This window comes from Pleurodeles waltl, chromosome 3_1 (genome assembly GCF_031143425.1).
Source record: "Pleurodeles waltl isolate 20211129_DDA chromosome 3_1, aPleWal1.hap1.20221129, whole genome shotgun sequence".
NCBI classification, from domain to species: domain Eukaryota; kingdom Metazoa; phylum Chordata; class Amphibia; order Caudata; family Salamandridae; genus Pleurodeles; species Pleurodeles waltl.
Window position 1 is genome coordinate 694,622,119 of NC_090440.1, and position 26,270 is coordinate 694,648,388.

The following is a 26,270-nucleotide window of genomic DNA, read 5'->3' on the forward strand; positions in this document are numbered from 1 at the left end:
GTAATAAAGGTATTGTCATGAAGAGGAGAAACAACAATGAGAAAACCCAAAACCACAGTATATATGGCATCAAAAGTATCTTGCTTTGATAGGTCATCCCCACAAGGGAGATGGATTAGTCACATAAGACCATCAACAAGATACCCAATGGCAAAAGCACTACTCTTGATCATGTACAACAGGCATGCATTCATAGAACGTTAACCAGTCGGAAATGGGTAGCTGAAGGTGGGTATTGAGTTGATAGACAGTAATCAAATAACATCAGAGAAAGGGGGATTGTAAGTGGAGGTGTAGAAGCATGTGCACTGGAACTCTGAGTAGTAGCCACAGCGCGCAAGAGCGTGCAAGCCCCCCATAGTGTGCACTAAGCTGGGCATCACTGGTCCATCCTGCAGGTGGGAGGGGGGTCAAAGAGGAATCAGATATAAGTCACTCAGACTGACAGCCCTTTTTCCAACCCCAGTCACACGGTCACTGTCCACCCCCCAAAATTGAGCCCTCAATCAGGCAATGGCCTCTACTTTCTCCTGCAAACTAAGCACATGTACGTCCCACATGGTGGTAATTCTGCCTCTTCCCCTGATGTGCAGATCCTGCATTATGACGTCAGCCTCAGCAGTTGCACACCTGAGCACCGTCCGAAGCCAGCAATTGATCAAGGGCGGCTGCGCCGCCTTCCAGCTCATAGCTATCAGGCGTTTGAAGAAGACCGAAGGCAATTCTACAAGTTTTCGGTAGTACTTAGTGCACTTTGTAATGCGTAGTAGGCAGAGTAGGGGGTCAGGCGTTAACTGTACATCCATAAGTTCTGAGATATGTGCCATAATTAGCCCCCATATCTGTACCAGCGGGGAACGGTCCCACACCATGTGGAGGAAAGTGGCCTCTTTATGTCCACACCTAGGACACACAAGGGCACTCCTGGAAACATCTTGTGAAGGCGATGTGGGGTTAAGTAAGTATAGTGCAGGTAGTTGAACTGGGTGAACTGTAGGCGGGCATTGCAAGACAGCCAAGCACCATTCTCCACTGTTTGTCTGTTAGAGCCCTCTGAAGACAGTCGTCCCATCTGGGCCTAGCGAGCAATGCAAGGTATGCAGCCACGGTCTGCAAGGCTGCATAGAGAACTGTGATCGCTCTTCTTGACCCATGCCATGGGTCAAGAAACACTGTGGTCCATGATTGAGGGCAGGTGTCTCTCTACCCACCCCCCAAGTAGCCCTGATCACCAGGACTAGGGCATTATAAGATAAAAACTGCCCAGCTCCCAGACCATTGCCATCTCGGAGATCATGAAAGCAATACAACGTCCTTCAGTGTACAGGTCACCAGGAAGGCCATCTTGGAGTCTCGGAGTCCCTCCAAGGTTCTGGTTCATGAATCTCAAATAGGGCACGCATCATGGGCATTCTTCAGAGGGACAACTGTGGCCCGCATGGGGGTGTGCCCCCATGCGGTTGGATTAATTTATTTTGGCACAGTTTTGCAACCCGCACCAGTTTACCGATTCCCCTAGCTGGGACCCCCGGTCTTAATAACCAATCCAGGATTCCCATCCCATCAAGCCAATCCTTAATTAAGCGGCTCTCGCCCAGCACATCCTCTGCCAGCCAGCGCATGGGCCACTGCTACTGTGTAGCCGCATAATGAAGATTGAGGTCACGTAGCCCTAGGCCACCCTCCAAAGGAGGGAGCTGGAGTACACAAATGGACCCTCTCTTGCACGCCCCTGCCCAAATCAAATCGGAGAGTAGGCTCCGGAGATATTTAAAACAGGCCCTTGTAGGGATCGCTGGCACTGTTGTTAAAAAATGAAGGACGCGTGGGAGTAGTAAAATTTTCGCTATGGAGCCCGACCCATCAGCGACAGGGGCAAGCGTGCCCAAGAAGCCCACCGATTGTTGCAGTGATGTTAGAGTCCTGCCGTGGTTCCCATCAAGGAGATCCCTATTAGTGAGATAGACGTTCACTCCAAGGTACCAGAACTTCTCCAACCACCAGAAGACGATCCAATGCCAACTCCACTACTTCCGCTGCCCTTAGGGGGAAAATGCAGGACTTCACCCAACTCACCCGAAGCCCTGTCACATCCACACAAAGGTCCAGGAAGGTGTAAAGTGCTGATAGGTCTCATCTTGAACCACATGCCAGTGGGGCCCTACCCTTGCACCCCAGTCTGGGTTTTTCACCCACAACATGGCAGCCAGTGGTTACACAGCCAACACAAAAACCATGAGTGAATGGGAGCACCACGTTGTGTGCTTCTACCAATGACAAATGGTTGAGAAATTTCTCGACCCATCCAGACTCTGGCTACAGTGTCCCCTCATAACCACCATCATGGCACCACATTCCACTCCCAAGAAGCCTGCGGTGCTCTCGTTGTCCTCAAAATAATAGAGATGATGTGTGCTAATGGTGTCCCGATATACAGTGTCATGTAGGGCCTCAGTCCTCAGTCACTAAGTCGGTATAGGTGCCCTGTCTACCCCCACTTCAAGAACACCTTAAGGGGGCTGTGGTCAGATAATGTCCTGCCTAGATATTTAGAGTTCCAGATTCAGGGCCAGAGCTCTGCATTGCAAAAAAACATAGTCCAATCTAGTGTGTACTTGATATCCCGGGGCATAATAGGAGAACTCACTGTCGGCGGGATGGCCCAGGTGCCAAAATGTAATGCGGTTATATCGCAGCTGTCCAGTCCCTAAAGTGTTTTGCCGCTTGTAGACCCTGAGATCCTGGCAGTGGAGGCACTTATCCATCTAAGGAGGTGCTGTGCACAAAATTAAATGCTCCACCCCTAAACCAGGGGATGTCAAGTCAAGGAGCAATTCTGGAGACAACGTGTGTAATAAATCTCCCTGGAGCGTATAGTGAGTCAATCGACAATTGCCACCCGTCCAGCTCTCCCTTTATGAGCACCAACCATCCCTCTGTGTTCACCACAGCCCTGCTTTTAACAAAGGAGACACCCAGGACTACCCAAATGAGAACACCCTTGCAAATACAGTATACCCAGTGTAGGAAAGTCCCCTCTTTTTGGAATGGTTACCCCCACTTTTTGCTTGATGTCAGTGTGCTTAGACTGTTTTCAATGAGATCCTGCTAATCAGGACTCCAGTGATTGTGCTCCTTCCTCCATATTTGGTTGTCTTGGTACTCCTCACACCCTACAATTCGCATACTGGTGTAACCCTGCAAGCCCCTAGTAGATGGTACTCAGGTACCCGGGGCATTGGTACACCAGGGATCTCCCATGGGCTCCAGCATGCATTATGCCACCCATGGGAGCCCATGCAAACTGTCTGCAGGCCTGCCATTGCAGCCTGCGTGAAATGGTGCATGCATCATTTCACTACTGGTCACTACACCAGGTCACTGGAAGTCACCCCTATGAAAGCCCTTTCAGCCCAAAGGGCAGGGTGCAGATCTCTGTGTGTGTGGGCACTCCTGCATGAATAGAGGTACCCCTACGAACTCCATTTCCAATTCGTAAGTGTGGGGAAGCCATTTTATCTATGTATGGGCCACTGGGCCTTCAGTCGAGCTACAAAATGGTAACTCTGAACCTGGTCATGCTTGGTATTGAACATGTCGGAATCATACCTCAATACTGATTCTAGTATTGGTGGCATGATTCCAAGCACCCTGGGGGTTTCTTAGAGGATCCTCCAGTTCTGCTGCTACCAGTCTTTTAGGGTATGCGGGCAGCCTGCACTGCTGCAGCCCCCCCCAGACACAATTATGCCCTCCTGCTGCTTGATCAGCTCGAGCAGAGGACAGCAGAACAAAGGATTTCCTCTAGGAGAGGGGTGTAACCACCTCTCCTTTAGGAAATAGGTGTTACTGGGCTTGGGAGGGGTAGCCTTCCCATGCCATCGGATTGCTTTGAAGGACACATTTGGTGCCCTCCTTGCAAACTCCGGTTTACACTAGTCCTGGGACCACTGGTCCCCGTTCTGGCATGAAACATACAAAGGAAAGGGGGGTGGCCACTCCCCTGTCATTCTCTACCCCTAGGGTGGTGCCCAGAGCTCCTCCAGGTGGTTACTTAGTTCTGCCATCTTGAAAACAAGATGTACAGAGGCCTCTGGGTATCTGACTGGGTAGGCCAGGTAGGTGACATCAGAGACCTCTCCTGATAGTTGGTCACCCCAGCGAGTGACCAGACACCCTTTTGAGCTATTTAGGTATACTTGTGAGTGGGTCCCCAGATTCATCATGTAAGACTTCACCACAACCTCTCTGCAAAGACATCTTCTGCTCCTGGCCTCCGTAATCGCTACATGGCTACCCATGAACCGAACAAGACTGCACCGCCTGAGAAGACTTCTCCTTGCAACATTGTTTCTGCAGCTCCTGTCAGCTTTCTGCAACATCTTCACAGCTGTGCATTCTCTGGGGTGGGCAAGACTTAAGCTGCACCAAGATGCAAGAAGGAATCTCCTTTGGAGTGAAGGAGGCACTCCCCTGCATCTGCTAGAATCTAAGGCAACAACATCCGTCTGGTAGGATCTTCTGTCCTCCAAATCTGCAGAGATTCTTCAACACAGGTGGTAGTTCTGACAGATACCACGGGTCCTCTCTGCCTTCTGTCTAACATGGAAGACCGTGAGCCCTTGCCTCTGCCACTGGTAGAGAATACCTGTGCACCAACCAAGGCTTGTTGATTCCTGCTCTGAGGTATCTTCAAGTTTCAAGTAGCCCCGGCCCCCAGCACTCTACCTTTGCAAGGACAGTCTCATTTCTGCAGCGAAATGGGACTCCTCTACAGGTGTGCTGAGGTGGGCCTCACTGGGACTTACTGTGCCTACCGCCAGTGAGTTGCTTGTGGGGGCTCTGACTGCTTCTTCTCACTCTCCTGCATTCTGGGAGTCAGCCCAGCCTCCCCTCCAGGGGTCGAGTCCCCAGGACCTTGCGGCTCCTCCACAAGTCTGAAAAACCTCCAACCGTTCCTTTGCATTTGCCGGTGCTTGTTGGTGGTCCTCCTGACCACTGACCCGTCTGTAATCCGGAGACCGTCAAGGGACAGCTCATAGATGACTTTAGGAACTCCTCTGCAGCTCCTGGATCCCGTAGATGAACTTCATCCATCACCATCAACTGGATCTTCAGCTACAGAAGGGTGGGCATTGGCTCCTGCCCCACCTGGACACTCCTGCATGGACTGGACTCTGTCCCCTTCTTTTGCAGGTCCTCCTTGTCTGGAATCCGTCCTTGGGTTCCATTGGTCAGATCCTGTTTCTGCATTCTCCAAACATGAGGTCCCCATGTTAGCCTATGGGAAAACCGGGTAACTTATCTCTCAGCACCCGGCTGCTGGGGATCTCCTAGGCGCTTACTTTTTGGGGTTTCACTCTTCCCCAGCCCTTGTCTAACTACTCCATACACTCTGGTGGGGGACACGCATTTGCGTTTCATTTTTTTAGTATATGGTTTGGCCCCTCTATAAGGACCTTGCTCATTTATGCTTTTCCTGAGTACATACCAGGGCATAATTTGTGGGTGCATACCTCCAGAGGGAGGTTTACCAATGGTAGTCTAGTTTGGTGTGCCTATAATAAAGTACCTTTATTTGTGCAACACTCTGTGGTTCCTTTCATGTGTGATAAGTCACTGTGTGACTACTGTGGTATTGCAAGTGCTTCCCATGCCTTCTAGATAGTCCTAGCTGCTCACCCCAGCTACCCTAGAGGGCCCTTGATGTATAGCCATTGTCACACTAATTTAGGTAGCCTGAACCCTGTATAAGGTGTAACACCACAGATGTCCACCACACACTGAGTCAGATTCCTGCACCAAAGTCTTTCTCACCAAAGACTTTCTCAGGCTAAAGGGTGGGTCAACTTGTCGAACTCAGTGGCAGTAAGATGTGTCTCCTGCAGGCATGCCACGTGAATGTGCCTCCACCTGAGATAGGTATACACCCTGTGATGCCGCACTGAGGTCGGCATCCCCTGAATATTCCATATCAATGCGTTAAATATCATAACCATCGAGCATTAATAAAGAGCCCCCTGTAGCAGCACCAAGTGACACCAACATATGAGAGTAAGCGTATCCTTGTTCCCCTCTTCTCCCTACCACCCTTGTCAGCTCGCTGTATTAATCAAACAATTAACAAAACCATAACACCCATTCCTTTGGCTTGGACACCAATGGACATTGTGCCACAATAGCCCAAAGTAGAGAAACAGTAGTTAAGGCGTAACTTTACACTTGGTAGTCCTTATGGCAATCTTTGAGGGACAGGCCAAGAGGCCTTGGGGGACCCAGAGCATCCTGTGCCCTGAAGAGAAGGCAGTGATAAGTCCCAAGACTGCAGCAGAGGCAAACAGGTCCTCCAGTAACTCCCTGATGCCCCACTGTCCATAAACCCCACTCTCTGCTGCGTAGTCAGGATAGGAAGTCCTGGAGTTCCCATTGTAAGTCCAGGGACCTTTTGCGTGGAACAGCTGTAGGTTTAAATTCCTGCCCCTGTAGTTAAGCAATAGAGCAATCACTGAGTGTGGGGGAGCCTCCAGAACTGGCAGCCAGTCTGGGATGAGATGCACCCTTTCTACTGAGAAGAATTTGGGGACTTGGTTGGCCAAGACTGTTCATGGAAGAGTTCTGTGTTGGGGCCCTCCGCTTTTTATTTTCTGGAAATCCCAGGAATTTAACATTGTTGCACCTTTATCGGCCCTCTGCGCCTTTGAGGTTTCTCACCTCCATCTCCAAAAGTCTGAGTTGGTCCTGCGCTTGACCAGAGAGGACCGCATAGAGGTCAAGGAGGATTTAGCTTCATCTACCCTCTTGGCGAGCTTGGGGTGGTCCACTTGCAGACGGCTGGTCTCCGCCTGAATCACCCTCAGTTGCACCTCCATTGCACTTTTTGAGTCCTGGCTAGCCTTCATCACTTTGTTGAACATACCAGTATGCCTTTCTAAAGTGCTTTCTAGCTGTTGAATCGGGCCACCGTTGGGATGGAAGCAGATAGGATGTCCATGATTGACTTTTGGGGGTGGGGTGGAGGTTGGTGATCTTCAGCTTGACCATGTCCCCGTTATTGCTGGTGACAGCATCTCTGAGTGGCCAAATCAGCACATCACTCCTTCTCTTTGCAATTTATTTGCAGTATTTATGGTTGTTCTGTAGGCCCTCCATGGCTTTATCATCCAACGACCGCAGCCATAGGCAAAAGGATGAGGGGACCCCTCCAATCTGGTACCAACACTCCTCTGACCCCCCTGGACCTGTTCTCCTGAAGGGGTAGCAAGGGGTGACAGCATCCAAGGGGGCGAAGTAAATGACTCGGGCACCACACCCCTCACACACCCATGGAAGACAGTCTGGCCACTTGATTCTCAGGCAGCAATCTCTTCACCCCATGCAGCTATGTGGAGGTCAAGCACAATTCGGGCCCTGCCTGCCTGCTGCCACCCGTGTCACTGATGTGGATAATGACACAGGGCAGGCACAGAACAGAGGGACACACACACTGTCATGTTCCCTTCTCATGGGGACCACACCTCTCATCGGGCTCCTCTTCACAGGCCCCTGTAGCTTACAGTGTCATCTTGCCTGAGGCCCGTTGAAGAACCTCACACCAAGAAAATCCGGACCAAAGGCTCCCAGCGCCATGTTTAACGAGGTAGGGAAAGAGATCAGGTCCTGCCACCTGGGGTCACAGCAATTAAGGCAAAAGAGGCTCACCAGCCTGTCAGGAATGGGGGGGGCGTTCGTTCGCCTAACAACTTTCAGCGCAGCCGAGACAGGATACGAGAGCCGTAGGCTTCACCATACCGCATGCCCACCGCTCTCTGCTAGACAGGCCACGCGTCCTCTGGCAGAAGTTCACAGCAGGTGGGCAATGTGAAAAAGAGGCACAACCTTGGGGCTCCAAGCACTGTAGGCTCCAGGCGCAAGCAACCTGATGGGAGCAGATCAGGTTTCTTTGCAGCTGAGCATGCTGCTCTGACTCTCAGCTGCCTGACCATTTCGGCTCGCAATCTTCTGCTTGTCCCTCCAGCAGTCCGCAGCCTCAGGGGGGTGGGAGACAGACAGGGCCACTAGGCGGGGACTCGGGGTAGCACCGAAGAACAGGATTACTGAAGATGAGCCCAGATCGATGTGGAGCCTCATAAAAAGGCAACCACACTTGGCGCCATCTTGACGGAGTTTAAGGAATTTCTAGTCAAACTGAATGTCAAGCATCACAAGTGCAAGCCTCTGTGGCCTCAAGCCAACAGCATTTTTGAACAGTTCAAGGGCACCCTCAAGAAAGTAATTGAGCAAGCATTGATGGAGGGAATTGAACTGAAACAAGTCCAGTGCCAAGCCCTCCGTGCTTAGTGCTCAACTGCTCAACTGCTCACTCCACAACTGGTGAGAGTCCTGCCACCTTATTGTTTGGGAAAGCTATTTGAACCAAACTCCTACAGTGGGCAGTGGATCAATCAGTAAATGCCAATAAGGTTCGGGCCCTGGACACTTCTTTAAAGTGCAAGATGAAGATGAATGCTGATTGCCGTTGTCCGGCTCAGGAAGCAGTCTTTGATGAGGGTGGCTGGCTCTTTGTCAAGGAAAAACAAAAGTGGAAAACAGACACTCCATTTGATGTTGAACTTTGAACTTTGAGGGTGGTGGCGTGTAAAGGACACATGGTGATGGCACATCGTCCCAGAAAATCCATCACAAGAGACTTATCACATTTCAAGAACTTACCTCCCGCAATCGTTGAGGAGGCAATTACACCTGACTATCCAGTTCAAGCATCAGAGCCTATCGCATTGGTGCTCGATCAGAGTGCATCTCAACCACCCAATACCACTTGATCTGGCCAGCTTATGCGAGCGCCTTGACGACTAATCAAAGAGATATGACATAACTTTGTTTGTACTCGAAATGTTAATAAGAGGGGAGAGGCAGTGTTGTAGATTAGGTGTGCTAGGACCCTTGTGGTTCTGGGCGGACCTAGGAAAGAGATTGTATTTTCTGCTGGGAGGTGTCAAGGTGTGGTCATTAACAGTTTTGACATGGTGATCTACTGTGTGATGTATGTGGAGGAATAAAGACTTCTAATCAAGAGCCCTTTGTGTGTCATGTTGTACCAATGCCAACATTTTAGAAGAGGAAAGTGGGAGATTCTTTAAAAAATAATCAGAAGAACATATTTCTTCTGTTGACCTCCTTCTTCTATCCAAGGAGAGGCAATTTCAGGCAGCAGACAGTAAAAATGGAGTCTCTCGTCTGAATAGAGTCTATTGACATGTATGCCCTCTCTCTGACAGCCCGGCATTACGCTATAATTTGCAAATGAACTAAACTGTTATGGTCATAATTTCAGCATAAGAAGCTGGTGGCATGTTCCGTTACTCTCTGAGTCTCCGCGAGGGGGAAACAGCGCCATCTCGGCCTGGGCGTCATCCTTCAGCACAGGCTGGTGACGTGATGCGAGAGGAGTCTGTGTCCTTCAGCGCGTGGGTCGCCTGTGTACTTGGGAGCTGATGAACAGATATCAGGCCTCAGAGCCTGTGGCAGGGAGATTCATACAGAAACAGCCTGGATTTCAAGCTCCATTACCCTGGCTCATGCAGGCCCTCTTTCATATGTGGCGGTGTGCTGTCAGGCTGTCATATTACTGGCTGATGGAGTGTTGTCGCTTCACTTCCGCGGCCTGCTGAGGGCCTAGTGCCTCTGGCTCTTGCCAGGGACGAGGGCGACTGACCCCCTTCGTCGCTCCAGCGCTCGGTTCTTATTATTCAGTGCCAGGGGTGCCGCTAGACATGAGCTGATTAATTAGACCGATTAGCTCTAATTGTTCCACCTGTAGTAATGCCGCTGGATGGTCGACTCCTGGGCATCGGGGAGCCGTGCTGGGTCTCAACGCTTCCAACCAGTGTAGTATTGGAAAAGGGACCGGAGTAAAGCACTGTGCCTTGCCTTACCGCTGTGCCTGGAAGAAGCATTCCCTTTACAGTGCTGATTCAAATAGTTTGTAAGTATGCAGTACTGACTCAGTGACTGAAAGGATGGAGCAAACCCAAAGCTTATGTAATAGATTCGGTGCTGGGAACTCGCATCTTTTTTGCGCCGTACTTTATTGCAATCCCGCAACCTAGCATTGAGGGTACAGGTCCATCTCCTGTACTCTCCCAGGGTCACATCATGATGCTAGGAGCACACACCCTTCTTTTCTAGTACTCATCAAGTACTTCAAAGTGATGCTGACCTCATGTGTCCTTCTCATACAGCACTTGCCTGTAGACTTAACGTTGTGATTCTTATCCAGTACTGAACCAAGGATGTCACTTGAAATGTGCATCCTTCTTATTCATCACTGCCCCAATATCTCAGCACTTCGCAGACGGTGCACATCTTTTTAATCCACCATTGATTCGATATCTGAGTATGGTGCTAAAAGCACTCGCTTATCTACCTTTGACTCGATACCAGAACATGGTGGTAATAGCACACCCTCAGCACAGTGCTAAAGGCGCTTGACGTCATCCACTAATCATGTTACACCTCGAAATTGTGCTAAAAGTGCACAAGCTTATCTGCTAATAGTTTAATACCTGGCATGGTGCCAAAAGCATGCCCTCTTCTACCATTGTCTTAATACCTCAACACAGTGCTAAAGGCGCATGGCTTCATCCACCTGATATGATACCTCAACATTGTGTTAAAAGTGCATGTGCTCATCTAGTAACAATCATTGAGCATGGTGCTGAAAGTACACCCTCTTCTACCTCAGCACAGTGCAAAAGATACATGCCTTCATCCACCATTAATGGGATACTTGAACATGGTCAGTGCTGGATTACCAAATAGGCAAAGTAGGCACCGGCCTATGGGCCCCACTCTTTTTAATGCCCCGCAGCAACGGATCATAATAATATTGATTTGATCTTGAAAGAAAATAACAATCAAGCTTTCCTAAATTGCATCCAAAAGATAGAAAAAAATGAATCAACTCAAGTAAACGAAAACTATACATTAAAGACTCTATAGAGAAAATCCTGTATTTATGTAATGTACAGATTAACACCTTAAAGTACATAAACCATAGACATCAGATCCACATAACAGTTTGTAAAAAACATTTGGTGCAAACTACTTACGTGTAATGTTTAGTTTTGTGTAATAAAATTGGTTTATTAAAATTGTTGGTAGGTAAAAAAAAACGTATTAGGAGATAATTTGCGAGCGAGGCCTCAAAATTTCGACTGCCTATGGGCCTCCACAGGGTTTGATTCAGCACTGAACATGGTGCTGAAAGTGCACACTCTCATCTACTAATAATTTGATACCTGAAAATGGTGCTAAAAGCACACCCTCTTCTACCGTTGTCTCAGTACCTCAACACAGTGGAAAAAGCACATGCCTTCATTCACCATTGATGCAAAAATTAACATAGTGCTAAAAGTGCATGAATCTATACGCTAGGGCTCCCATAACAAATAGAGTGCTGCCTGCCCACTACCTAATATGTTATATTATTTGGTTATTTTATCTTAAGTTATCTTATGTTACTATACACTGCATCATAGTATGTCATGTTATGCTCAAATTAACTCAAATTTCCCTATACTAATCCACCACTAACTCTTTTTTGGGTTCTGGAGTAGGGTGCTATTCCCCGAAAAGCACATTGATGCCTTGTCAGGAGTAGTTAGCATTATATCAATACTATATTATATAAATACAATTATGTTATTTATGTTATGTTACTGATACCTATAACACGCACCATCCACCGCAAGGGGTATCTTACCTCTGTTGAACCACGTAAAAATCAAAAATAAAAACAGATGGTATAAAACCTTTGAATAGGGCATTAGTAGTAAGAAAACAAGGGAGGGTGCTGAATAGCCAAGCTTTCAAGGTCTTCCTGTAAAGCTTGTCTCTGGATGCAGAGGCAAGCATTGCCTCTTGATGAAGAGATAGAAGCAGAGAGTTCCACATAGTTGCTGCGGCCTGTGAGAAAGCAGGGCTGAGCAAGGTTTTCCAGTTAGAATGTGGAATTACTAACAGAGAGTGACTTACAGATCACAACACTCAAACAGGAGTGTATCACTGGAATGGATGTCCAAGAACAGAAGATTTGGAGGCATAAGGGATCACATTTTAAATGCTCCTCCTTAGCAAGGACTGGAGCCCCAGCCAGTCAGACATAGTAGTTATGAACAAGCTGTCATTTCTGAATCAAGGAGCTGGGTAGGTCCAGATAGACTGCATTACAGTAATTCAGACGGGCTGCAAGGAAGGCATTCAGGATTTGGACTTTAAGAGGAAAAGAGAACAAATAGAGAATGTGTTTCAGTGAACATAGCAGAAAAAAACAGGATGTCACTAAAGCCTTAAGTTGATCAACCATAGCCACTGCACAGCAAATTTTGATGTCCTAGAGGAAACAGAGTTTGACTTGGTTCAAAAGGATGGGGCCAAAACAGAAGGTCCTAAAAAAAGAGAGGGCCAGCCAACAGAAACTCTACACCTTGTTTCCATTTAACTTAAGGTTTCTGGCACCCATCCACCATTCTTCCATAAAAAGATAGTCATACAGTTTGGAGGCCACACTGTGAATATCTCATTGAATTTTCATCAAGATTCGGGTATCATCTGCATAGAGAAAGGGACCAAAACTAAAGAAACGGATGAGGTACACCAGGTGGATCATCTACACACTGGCAAGTAATGGAGGAAACATTAAGCTCTGCAGGATAATGTTATGACAGATAACTAATGACGCAAGCCTCACTTGGTAACCACTGCCCACCTAATAGTTGAAAAACAAAGACAGTGCTGAATTCTTCTGTACTCAGCTCTGTGAGTCTATTCAGCAGTCCATAGTGGTCCACGGTGTCAAAATCAGTTGAAAGGACCAATAAAATCAAAGTGACTGGGACAATATTGTTTGTACTTCTACACAGATCATCTAAACTGCAACTACTGCGAGCTCAGTGCTGCAACCGGGCCGAAAACCGAGTTGGGCCAGGTGACAAAGCTGGATGACTTTTACAAAATTAGACCGTTGGAGAAGGATGGTTCTTTCTGGTAGTATGGCCAGATGGGAAAGCTTGGAATTTGGATGAACATTGGGTTTTTTAAATATATGGCGTAACATAAGCAAACTTTAAACTTGAGGTTACAAGGCCTAGGGTTAAAGAGGCATGTAGGATAACTCTAGGCAGTGGGTGGGCTAGGAGCAATTAGTTTTAATGAATTTTGGATGAAAGTAGGTCAACAGGTGAGCCTGTAGGTGTGCTTTTGCGAACTAATATAAGAAAGTCCTCTTCACTAATGGGAGAAAACGGGGCAAAAAGCATTTACGAGATAGGCAGAAAATGGTAAAAGGGGAGGCCTGGAAAATGAACCGTTGACTGACAAAGCCAAAGTAAGTATAGTAATTTTATTACTGAAGAAATATGCAATTAGGTTGCATTTAGCTACAGAACACAAAGGATCCATCATTTTACGTGGGTCCCTCAGATCTCACATAACAGCAAAGATAACTAATACCATCTTAGGGCAGAAAACACAATCTTCATATAGAAAGTAGCCCTAGCTTTCGTAACCACCCATTTGTATATGTGATTCAGGTTTATCCACAAGACTGTAAGAGTCGGATCATAGCTAGGGCATCAATGTTTCTCCAAAGAAGGCAAAAGAGCATTAAAATTCTCTAAGATCTTGAAGAACCAGATAATATAAGGACAGTCCTTATTTAACAGTGCGGAGAGCAAGCACCCTTATCTACCACTGGACCAATACCTGAGCATGTTTCTTACAACCCTTGGCCTTAGCCATCTCTGACCAAATTAAGGAACACATTGCTAAAAGCACATGCTCTCATCTATAACTGACCGAATAAATTAACATGGAGCTAAAGGTACACACCCTCACTTATTACTGACCCAATAAATGAACATGGTGATAAAAGCACACATCCTCATCCACCACCCAATAAATGAACATGGAGCTAAAAGTGCACACCCTCACCTGTTACTGACCCAATAAATGAACATGGTGATAAAAGCACATAGTCTCATCCACCATGACCCAATGATGAGCGTGGTGCTGACATCCTAATTCCTCCTTATCCAGATCTCACCTGATACCTGAATACCACGATGAAAGCGCAGCCCCTCATCAATAATTAACCCAATACTTAGACATGGTATTAAAAATACAAACCCTCATCCACCATTGTCCTAACAAATGAATATTACCCCACTTATCACTACACCCCACACATCACCCACACCACCCCATGGCACGGCAAAGACACCCCAGGTTCTCTGAGGAGGAGCTCAGGGTCATGGTGGAGGAAATCGTCTGGGTAGAGCCACAGCTATTCGGATCACAGGTGCAGCACACCTCCATAGCTAGGAAGATGGAGCTATGGCGAAGAATAGTGGACAGGGTCAACGTAGTGGGACAGCACCCAAGAAATAGGGATGACATCAGGAAGAGGTGGAACGACCTACAGGGGAAGGTGCATTCCGTGGTCTCAAGACACCACCTTGCGGTTCAGCGGACTGGCGGCAGACCCCCACCTCCTCCCCCACAACTAACAACATGGGAGGAGCAGGTCTTGGCGATTCTGCATCCTGAGGGCCTCGCAGGAGTAGATAGAGGAATGGACTCTGGTAAGTCAAAGCTTTACTATTACATCCCCCCCCCCTACCTGCATGCCATCACATACCCCCACCCTCACCCTCACCCCCATCACTCCTACTCCTCACAAATGTCCCACTAGCACAACCCACCCATCCCAACACCAAGCACTGCATGCAACAACAAAGCATGGACACCCATCACCAAAGCATGGCCACTGCACATACCCATACACACCCCTAAACTACCTTCACACAAGGTAACACACAGAAATGCAAGCATTGGGGTACCTGGTCACCCACCTATTGCACACCATGGCACACACAGATGTAATAAACATCCTTTTATACCCCTGCAGGACCCCTACCCAACATCACCGGACAGGAGGGTCCACACATGTCCACACCACCAACAGAAGAGGTCCACAGTGATGACAGCAGCTCTGTTCAACTGGATCTAGATGACCAGCCCGACCCATCGGGGACCTCGGGACAGTCGGTTCCCCTCACACAGTCACAGGCCACTACAGAGCTTGCCCCCTCTGGAAACATCAGCACAGCACCCACCCAGCGGGCCCATACCTCTGTCTCCAGGACACGTCAAGCAGCAGTGTGTCCACCACTACAGGGAACCCAGGCTAACCCACCACCCCAACAACAACAGGGACCTGGGGGCAGTGGTAGTGGGCACACGGTCCAGGGGACGGAGGCCCAGGAACACAGGAGAGCTGGGAGGGCTGCTGTGCGACAGGGGGAGGACAGGCCAAGGGAACCCACTCTCCACAAGGCCCTCTCCTCCATCATGGGAGCCTACCACCACTCCCAGGAGACGATGGCAACGGTACTGGCCAAGTTTCAGGAGACCCAACGCCTGCAGGAGGAACAGTATTTGGGCTTCAGGGAGGAACTCAGAACCATCAATTCCACCCTGGGCACCATCGTAGGGGTGCTAAAGCAAGTACTCAACACCAGGAGGGACACTATGGCACAACAAGGGGCCCCTGACACTAGCCTGGACGATGAACTGCCCACCACCTCCGCCGGCACTAGTGGACAGGAGGCACCGCCACAGGACCACCACACCAGCACCCCACCCCCTGCAGATGGAGAACCACCCCGCAAACGGTCCCTGAAATCCAGGACAAAGACAGAGAACGATGCCAAGACCCCCGCCAAGAAATGAGACCACCCTGAATGTCATCTTTCAGTCCCACTTTGTCACCCTGTCCATCATCAAACTGCCCCAGCTCCATTTCCTATGCCCATTTGGGCAATGCACCTGTGAGACTAATAGACCGGACTCTGCCATGGACATTCCTCCACCATCACCCTGCACCATTTTACAACCCCCTCCAATATTGAGCACTTAAATAAACACACTTGAAGCACAAAACAATCTGGAGTCAGTCTGTGATTTCGAAATAGTGTATTAGCAATTACAGTGGCAAAATGCTCTTTCAATTGTAATGTCAACATATCTATGTCACACAGCTCTAGTCCATGAGGAAACAAAGCAGATGTCACACTGTGGGACACACATCTGTGAAATCGTAAGGGAAATTGACAACTCAGTGACCATACACTGGGTGAAAACGACAGACAGTAGAGAGGTAGTAGTGTTAAAGTACATGTAGTAGACAGGTTTGTATTCTTACCTGTGTCTCACTGGAAATATTGCAGGATCACCGAGTTCCTGTTGTCCATGTCCTCTTCTTCTGCTTCCTCGTCTTCACTGCCCACAGGCTCCACAGCTGCAACAACACCGCCATCTGGACCATCCTCCTGCAGAAAAGGCACCTGTCGTCGCAAAGCCAAGTTGTGAAGCATACAGCAGGCCACGATGATCTGGCACACCTTCTTTGGTGAGTAGAATAGGGATCCACTTGTCATATGGAGGCACCTGAACCTGGCCTTCAGGAGGCCGAAGGTCCGCTCTATTATCCGCCGAGTTCGCCCATGTGCCTCATTGTAGCGTTCCTCTGCCCTTGTCCTGGGATTCCTCTCTGGGGTCAGTAGCCATGACAGGTTGGGGTAACCAGAGTCACCTGCAAATGGCGAGAGACAACTGTTAGACACACACTAACCTGTAGGGATATCCCCAGGCCCAGACAACCATTCCCACTGACTTGCTTCCAGGTGCTCACCTAATAGCCACACACGGTGCCTGTGGAGTTGACCCATCACATAAGGGATGCTGCTATTCCGCAGGATGTAAGAGTCATGCACTGAGCCAGTGAACTTGGCATAGCATGGGAGATGTACTGGTCTGCCAAACACACTATCTGCACATTCATGGAATGATAACTCTTCCGGTTTCTGTACACTTTTTCACTCCTGCAGGGGGTACCAAAGCCACATGTGTCCCATCAATGGCACCTATGATGTTGGGGATATGTCCCAGGGCATAGATGTCTCCTTTCACTGTAGGCAAATCCTCCACCTGAGGGAAAACGATGTAGCTCTGCATGTGTTTCAGCAGGGCAGGCAACACTCTGGACAACACGTTGGAAAACATAGGCTGGGACATCCCTGATGCTATGGCCACTGTTGTTTGAAATGACCCACTTGCGAGGAAATGGAGTACTGACAGCACCTGCACTTGAGGGGGGATTCCTGTGGGATGGCGGATAGCTGACATCAGGTCTGGCTCCAGCTGGGCACACAGTTCCTGGATTGTGGCACGGTCAAGCATGTAGGTGATGATCGCATGTCTTTCCTCCATTGTCGACAGGTCCACCAGCGGTCTGTACACCGGAGGATGCCGCCATCTCCTCACATGTCGCAGCGGAGGGTTCCTATGGAGGACAACAGCGAGCACAGAGTCAACCAACTCAGAGGTACGTACCCACAGCTTACACCGAACACTAATCATAATCTGAAAATTGGTCTGTATGAGTGTTGAGGCAAGGCCTTGGTATGTGTGACGCAGTTAAAAATTAAGCCATGTGGGCCCCTGAAATGGCGGCTGCCTGACCTGTAAAGTGGGACAATGGGATGTGAGGTAACTGCTCTGGCGTTGTACACCGTCGCGGTAGGCGATCGAAGAGCGCAGCGCAATGCTGCATTGGTTAACATTGGACCCTATGGGTCCAGGAGCCAATGACGATGTACGCCGGCGGTGACGGTACGCACCGCCGCGGACGTGACCGCCATTTTCTATCTGTTCAATCACTCGATACCTGATCTTCAACAGGAGAGGACCTACACTGCAAGTGCTGCTGTGACCTCGGTCTGGAAGAGACAATGGCTCGTGCGTCTGGGGAAAGGGCCCCTGCCTTCACATTGGAGGAGTTGGAGAAACTCGTGGATGGGGTCCTCCCCCAGTACACGCAACTCTACGGTCCTCCAGACAAACATGCAAATACACTGGGAGCATGCTGTATGGGCTATGCCTGTGTAGAGTGGGGTGGATGAAAGATGCGGGGGGAGATTGAGGCATGCATGAAACGACGGTGAGTGCATATGCATCATGGCAAGGGTAGGGATGGGGGCCAATGACTGTGACGGTGCATTTGGTAATAACTTTTCTTTTCCCCCTGTACAATTCATGTAGGTCAGCGCCCACCAGAAAAAAGATATTTGGTGTGCCATCGCCAAGGACGTCCAGACCCTGGGGGTCTACCACAGACGGAGTACCCACTGCCGTAAGAGATGGGAGGACATTCGCCGCTGGAGCAAGAAGACGGCGGAGGCCCAGCTGGGGATGGCCTCCCAACGTGGGATGGGTGCCCGTCGCACCATGACCCCCCTGATGTTCAGGATCCTGGCGGTGGTGTACCCGGAGTTGGATGGGTGCTTGGGGTCATCACAGCAGCCACAAGGGGGTGAGTACACTCTCATTCTGATGATTTTGCGCGCAGTGGAGGTGTCTGGGTGGGGGAGGTTGGCTGTGGGTTTCCCTAGGCCAGGGCGAGTGTGCTAGTTAGGTCCCCTTGTTCTTGCAGACCCTGTGGCACCCCACCCCACCTGTGTACAGTGCCAAGTACACTTAATCAGGCTCCTGTGTCATCCATGTGTGCAGATGTCGTCCATAGCCTTGTAGGCCATGTCCCAGGGATTGAACAGTGGAGCCCAAGTGCGAGGCGTAGTGCAGTGGGCTTCTGTGTCTGTCGTGTACGCCAACGGTAGCGGTAATGCATGCACTCAACATGTCTTTCTTCTGTTCCCCCCCTTTTTGTGGTCTCCCTGTTCTTGTGTGCATTAGCATCATCAGGCGGAGGAGCAGTGGCACCGGAGCAGGAGGGAGCTGCATCCCACATGGCCATGGAGGGCGACACTACGGACTCGGAGTTCACCAGTGGGACGGAGGGCGAAGGGAGCTCCACAGCGGGGACAGGAGCTGACACCAGTGACACGGACTCGTCCTCTGATGGGAGCTCCCTTGTGGTGGCGGCAACATCTGTGCCCCCCGCATCTACAGGTACAGCCGCCACCCCCCCTACCAGCACGGCCCTCCCAGCAGCCCCTCAGCCTTTGCCCCGTGCCCGCTCACCCAGGAGGGTGGGCATCACCTTCGCCCCAGGCACCTCAGGCCCTGCCCCAGTCACCCCTGCTGCCCTCAGTGAGGAGTCCATTGACCTCCTCAGGTCCCTCACTGTTGGGCAGTCTACCATTTTGAATGCCATCCAGTGTGTAGAAAGGCAGTTGCAACAAACAAATGCATTCCTGGAGGGCATTCATTCTGGTCAGGCGGCCCTTCAGCAAGTTTTTCAGACTCTGGCCTCAGCACTGATGGTAGCCATTGTCCCTGTCTCTAGCCTCCTCCCTCCAACTTCCTCCACCCAGACCCAATCCCCTCTACCTCAGCCTATCCCAAGCACACCTTCAGACCAGCATGCACACACGTCAACACACAAGGGAAGCTCAGGCAAACATAAGCACCACACATCCCACAGGCACTCACGCAAGCATCACACACATGTAGACACACCAACATCCACTGCCTCCACTGTGTCCCCCTCCTCCTCATCTCCCTCTTCCCTCCCAGTCTCGTCTATACTCACACCTGCATGCACTACATCTACAGCCACTACTGCCATCACCAGCACACACAACACCACATCCCGCTCATGTGCAGTCACCAACCCCACTGCCATTCACACGTCCCCTGTGTCCTCTCCCAGTGTGTCTGTGACGCCACCTCCCAAGATACACAAACGCAGGCACACACCCACCCAACAGCCATCCACCTCACGACAACCTCCAGCGCATGCACCTTCTCCCAAAGTCACCAAACGAACAGCTCCTACAACCACAACCTCTTCCTCACTCCCAAACCCCCTCCAGCTACCCGTCCCAGTGTTTCCAAAAAACCTTTCCTGTCCAACCTTAACCTCTTTCCCACACCTCCCCCACCCCATCCGTTTCCTAAGGCCCGACTCTCCAGGTCCCAACCTAGCACCTCAGCCACAACATCTCCGGGACCAGTGGTGCCTGTAGTCACCGGAATCTGGAGTGCACCGGCCACCAGGGCAGCCAGTGTGGCACGGAGCCACAGCACGGACAGTCCCCCACCTGTGAAGAATCAAAAGTTGGTCAGTGCCTGGCGGGAGAGGGGGAAGACTCCAGCCACCAAAGCCGCTCCCAGGGATACAGGTGGACAAGTCAGCTGCGACACCTTCCAAGGTGGGGAAGGGCCACAAGAAAGTCAGCAAGTCTGGGAAGAGCAGCATGGCGGAGAAGACCACCATCATCCCCGCTGCCCAGGAGGCCACCGCCAGCACCTGCCATGCTGCCCAGGAGGCCACCACCATCATCCCCGCTGCCCTGGAGGCCACCGCCAGCACCTGCCCTGCTGCCCAGTAGGCCACCGCCATCATCCCCGCTGCCCAGGAGGCCTCCGCCATCATCCCCGCTGCCCAGGAGGCCACCTCCATCACCAGCCCTGCTGCCCAGGAGGCCACCAGCCCTGCTGCCCAGGAGGCCACCGCCACCAGCCCTGCTGCCCAGGAGGCCACCGGCATCATCCCCGCTGCCCAGGAGGCCACCGCCATCACCAGCACTGCTGCCCAGGAGGCCACCATCATCATCACTGCTGCCCAGGAGGCCACCGCCACCAGCCCCGCTGAGCCAGACAGGACCGCCAGCACCAGCCCCGCTGGGCCAGAGAGGACCGCCAGCACCAGCCCCGCTGGGCCAGACAGGACCGCCAGCACCAGCCCTGCTGGGCCAGACAGGACCGCCAGTACCAGCCCCGCTGGGCCAGACACGATCGCCAGCACCAGCCCCGCTGGGCCAGACAGGACCGCCGGCACCAGCCCCGCTGGGCCATGAAGGACCGCCAGCAGCTGAGTCACTGCAAAGGACCCCGCCGCAACAAGCAACGCTGAACAGGGCACCGCCACCACAAGCACCACTGAACAGGGCACCGCCGCAACAAGCACCGCTGAACAGGGCACCGCCGCTACAAGCACTACTGGCCCATGAGCGCCAAGGGCACTGACACTACTGAGTCCGTCACGAGCAGGATGAAGCACTCTGGGCACCAAGCCCCATCCAGAAGCAGTGGAGTATCACATCCACTACCTCTGTTCTTGGCAGGATGAAGCACTCTGGGCACCAAGCCCCCTACAGAACCAGTGGAGTATCACATCCACTACCTCTGTACTTGGCAGGATGAAGCACTCTGGGCACCAAGCCTCCTCCAGAACCAGTGGAGAAAGACATCCACTACCTCAGTCCTTGGCAGGATGAAGCACTCTGGGCACCAAGCCCCCTCCAGAACCAGTGGAGAAAGACATCCACTACCTCAGTCCTTGGGAGGATGAAGCACTCTAGGCACCAAGCCCCCCCCAGAACCAGTGGAGAGATACATCCACTACCTCTGTCCTTGGCAGGATGAAGCACTCTGGGCACCAAGCCCCCTCCAGAACCAGTGGAGACATGCATCCACTACCTCTGTCCTTGGCAGGATGAAGCACTCTGGGCACAAAGGCCCCTCCAGAACCAGTGGAGACTGTCATCCACTTGAGAGACTGTGGCTTTGCACTCCCCAGGATAAAGCAGTGGGCAAACCACCTACTGTAGAGACTTGAGAGACTGTGGCTTTCCACTCCCCAGGATAAAGCAGTGCGCAAACCACCCATTGTAGAGAATTGAGAGACTGTGGCTTTGCACTCCCCAGGATTGAACAGTGGGCATGTGGCCCCCTCGTGGATTTGGCGTCGTGCACTCAACCGCCGTTTTTTGTCCACAGTGAATCCGCCCCAGAAAAGGTGGCGGATTGGTAGGTTGTGATACTGTGGGCGGTACTTTGTCCTCCGCCTGTCTGTTGGCGGTGACCGCCGCGCTGTTTGTTTGTACCGCTGTGGCGGTCGGAGTGTTAAAGTGGCTGTCTTTGTTGGCGGTTTCCGCCACGTCGTAATTCAAATTTTTTTACCGCCGGCCTGTTGGCGGTCTTACTGACGTTTTAACACCGTCCGCCAGGGTTGTAATGACCACCATTATGTTTACTGTGCCTTAATAAAATTAACGTATGAGTACATAAAGGGATTAATGAAAGGTAACCACTGAAAAGAGTGAAGCTTTATAAACATGCACACTAATGTTCATATGAAATGCTTACATGTATTAATTATTCACGTTTTACATGTATTCTTTAAGTTGCATTTAATGAAGTAAAATGCATTCCTCTTCTATGTTTTTTCTGAAAGTTAGCGTGTTCATCTATTTTCATGTATTCGAAATGCACATTAAAATGTTTAGTTAGAGTCAGGATAATATTAACTGACTAAAGGCCTTAATTCTGAAATGCATTTGCTTAGATAGCGTGTTCTCTCTCTTTGCAGATGAGTTTCAAGGCTTTGTTAGCTAAAGAAAAGGCATATTGTCTTATGTATTAGTTGCTAATAGTAAAGTCTGAGAGAAGAACTATTGGCAAGAGACTTGAAGATGTAATTAACAGGTGAAGTCTCCTATTCATCATGTACCAGAAACGGGGGATGTTCAAGGTTACAGTAACTGTCTGAGTTCAGTGGGATGAGAAATTCAGGTGGTGTTGTGAATGCAGACGACTGATCAGAAGCTGACTGATTCTTAGAGAGAAGGAAAAGATAATATTCATGTTGAAGGTTCTGTCTGTTTTAATTAATGCTTATGCCGTTAGAAGTTAAGGCAGACTTCCCTTAGACTTCACGGAGTACAGACCTTTCTGCTCTCTTCACTCTTCCAAGTGTGAAGCTTGATGCTAAATACTTGGGCCCATATTTAAGGAAACTTACCGCCTCCTTTGCACCATTTATTTTGATGCAAAGTTGGTGCTAACTTAGCACCATATTTATAGTTTCTGGTTAGACCCATCTGGTGACAAAATATCAGAGTTTGCGTCATTTTTTGGGAGCGCCACACCACCTTGGGTCGTTTAGCAACAATGAAATGCAAGGTATGCATTCCCTTCCAAAAAATTACGGTAGCCCTCTAGCACCATATTTACTGCCCGACGCAGTAACAACGCACATTAAGGTACTGTCCCAAAAAATTACGCTAAGTCCGATTAGCTTAAAATTTTAACACCTGGTCAGACCAGGCATTAAGATGAGGCCCACACACTACTACTATGGAAAACACACAGAAGAAGCATTGGCAACCCCATGGACAGCATAGAACTGTTAAAGCTCCAGATTGGCACACGCCGCAGATGACAGCGGTGACAACAGGTTCTACCAGCACCACTGCAGCAACTCTAACACTACCACAGCAGCCACAAAGGCAGTGCAGAAGGTGATATTTCAACAGTGCACAGTCGTCCTTGCGCTAAGGGAACAAGATGTCATCAGGATCTACCGTCTGAAGAGGAAGACCATTGTACGCTTGCTGCACCACATTGTTCCAAACATCACTGCAAGGGTGGAAACTCCAACAACTATTCCACCCATGACCAAACTCCTGGCTGTCCTCCATATGCTGCCGTGAGGATCGTTCCAGACAACTGGCGAACTAGTAGGTGGTATCTCCCAGCCATCCTTCTTGGCCTTCCTTCTAAAGGTTCTAGATGCAATCATATGCCTCACACCACATCTGCTTCCCCAACACCCAGCAACTGCAGCAGGAGATCAAGCAAGGTTTCTACCAAATTGCTAGGTTCCAACATGTTCTGGGTGCAATGGACTGCACCCATGTCCAACTTGTACCATCTGCTGCAATGGAACACCTCCACTTGAACCGCAAACACACCAATTCTACAAATGTTCAGGCCATTGTGGACCACCGTGGGCTCTTCACAAACATCCTAGCCAAATATCCCCACAGCATCAATGATGCCTACATATTCCGTCACTCCACCATCAACAAGTGGTTCCAGGATGGGCAATATGGCAATGGCCTACTCATAGGTAAGCCACCATACCAATCATTACACAGACAGCACACAAACCTTGTAGAACAAACAGTACATACACCTCACTAAACATACATGGACAGGGGAACACAGATGTACAGACAACAATACATATGCCACATGCCACACTACACTGCATTCAATGCACACCACACACACATACCACCATATGTACATAGTACAGCCACAACCTGACTGGCACACCACATGAAGGACAGGTGGAGCTATGTCCCCTTTGCATACTGAAAGCTGGACCCAAGCCACTGGTTGACAACAAAATACAGATCCTACACACCTAACAAGGAATAGCTCAGCGATGTGAATGGCATTGGCCATGTCAAGATAAAGAAAGTCAAATATAAGCAGAGCCCCACATTTGTCATGGTGTAGGAGCCGCCGGCTGCACCAATATCAAATACCATCCAAGTGTTGCCATCACCAATTATATATCACCTAAACATACCAGACGTACTCATTATGTCCACCTTCACCTGTTTGGTGCATTGTGCTGCACACAGGAATACAACATCACCAGCCATGAAAGACTATGGGGGTCATTCTGACTCCCGCCGGGCGCGGTCACCGCGCGCCCGGCGGGAGCCGCTAAAATACCGGTATTTTGAGTTTTCCCCTGGGCTGGCGGGCGGCCTTCAAAAGGCCGCCCGCCAGCACAGGGGAAAACGACCTTCCCACCATGAAGCTGGCTCGTAATCGAGCCGGCGGAGTGGGAAGGTGCGACGGGTGCTACTGCACCCGTCGCGTATTTCACTGTCTGCTATGCAGACAGTGAAATACAAGCGGGCCCTCTTACGGGGGCCCCGCGACACCCCCTACCGCCATCCTGTTCCTGGCGGGCGAACCGCCAGGAACAGGATGGCGGTAGGGGGTGTCAGAATCCCCAAGGCGGCGCAGCATGCTGCGCCGCCTTGGAGGATTCTGACGGGCAGCGGAAAACCGGCGGGAGACCGCCGGTTTTCCTGCACTGACCGCGGCCAAAGCGCCGCGGTCAGAATGCCCTGCGGGGCACCGCCGGTCTGTCGGCGGTGCTCCCGCCGACCCTGGCCCCGGCGGTCTGAGACCGCCGGGGTCAGAATGACCCCCTTTGTGTAGGGATGGACACCTCACAGCACTCCTACATTCATACCTGGTAATTCCACAACTCCATAACATGATACCAGTGTACCAGCAGGGCACTGTGGGAGCTGGACTACTGACAATGTACTGAGAGAGGCCAGAGGTGCATGTGAATGAGGAGACAGGGGACTTGCAGAAAAACCACATCATTACGTCTCCTGTCACACAGGTGTCAGAAAACGCATGCATACATCACAAAAAAATACCATACAACGGTGCAACGCTATGCCCATGATCCACGTGCAGATACGTAAGGCAGCCAGCAATTGCCAACAACAAAACTTTGTGCAATGGAGCTTTTCCAAGGGAAAAGGGGTGGGAATCACATGCTACACAGAGAGCACAACACCTATGTCATGGCATACAACACACAAAATAGGTTAAAAGTCCCAGAACATCACTCATCTGCAAGTCTAAAGTGAAAGGACTGAGGGCCACATGTCAGGAAAGTGGCACAGCATCAACAGCTGCACCACTGTAACTGTACCCCTTTGCCGCACCCTACTGCCACCATGTGGGCCCAGTATACAATAAATGGTGCACTATGGAGCAGAGTAGGTGCAATACTGTCAAATGATTGCCATAGTTTGACTCTGTAGGAGTATTGAGAACATACCTGACCATTTAATGCACAGTACATAGGGACCCATTCAAAACTATAGTGTGCCCCCTCCTTAATGCTTGCTCTTTGCAGGAGTTGAAAGTGTCTGTGAAAATCATGTCTAGGAACCTTGGCAAATCCTCTGCACCAATTTTGCTAGTCCTCCTTTTGTGTGAATCTCCCCCTTGTACCCATGATAGCTGGCACATGCATAATCTGCCACAACTGGTCACTAAGTGTCGCACTGCATGTATAGTGCCACATGGTAACATGGTGGCCTGAGTTTAGCCTTGTAGGGCTACCATAGTGTCAATACAAATACACTATTGTGGTGCAAGGACGTGGTAGGTTCCACTAACATTAGAACACAGTCTCAAATACGGACAACATAACACATAATTTGCATGGTCGAACTGTCAGGCAGATTTAATTTGACAATCACAAGTTCCCTGAGCCACAACCCATGATAGTAATGTCCACCACCACACACTAATGCAACCATTCAACAAAACAGGAACACACACAATATCAGATTAAAGTCTGAGTCACCACTCCACCTAAAACTGACATCTGCCATGGCACATATGACGCCACA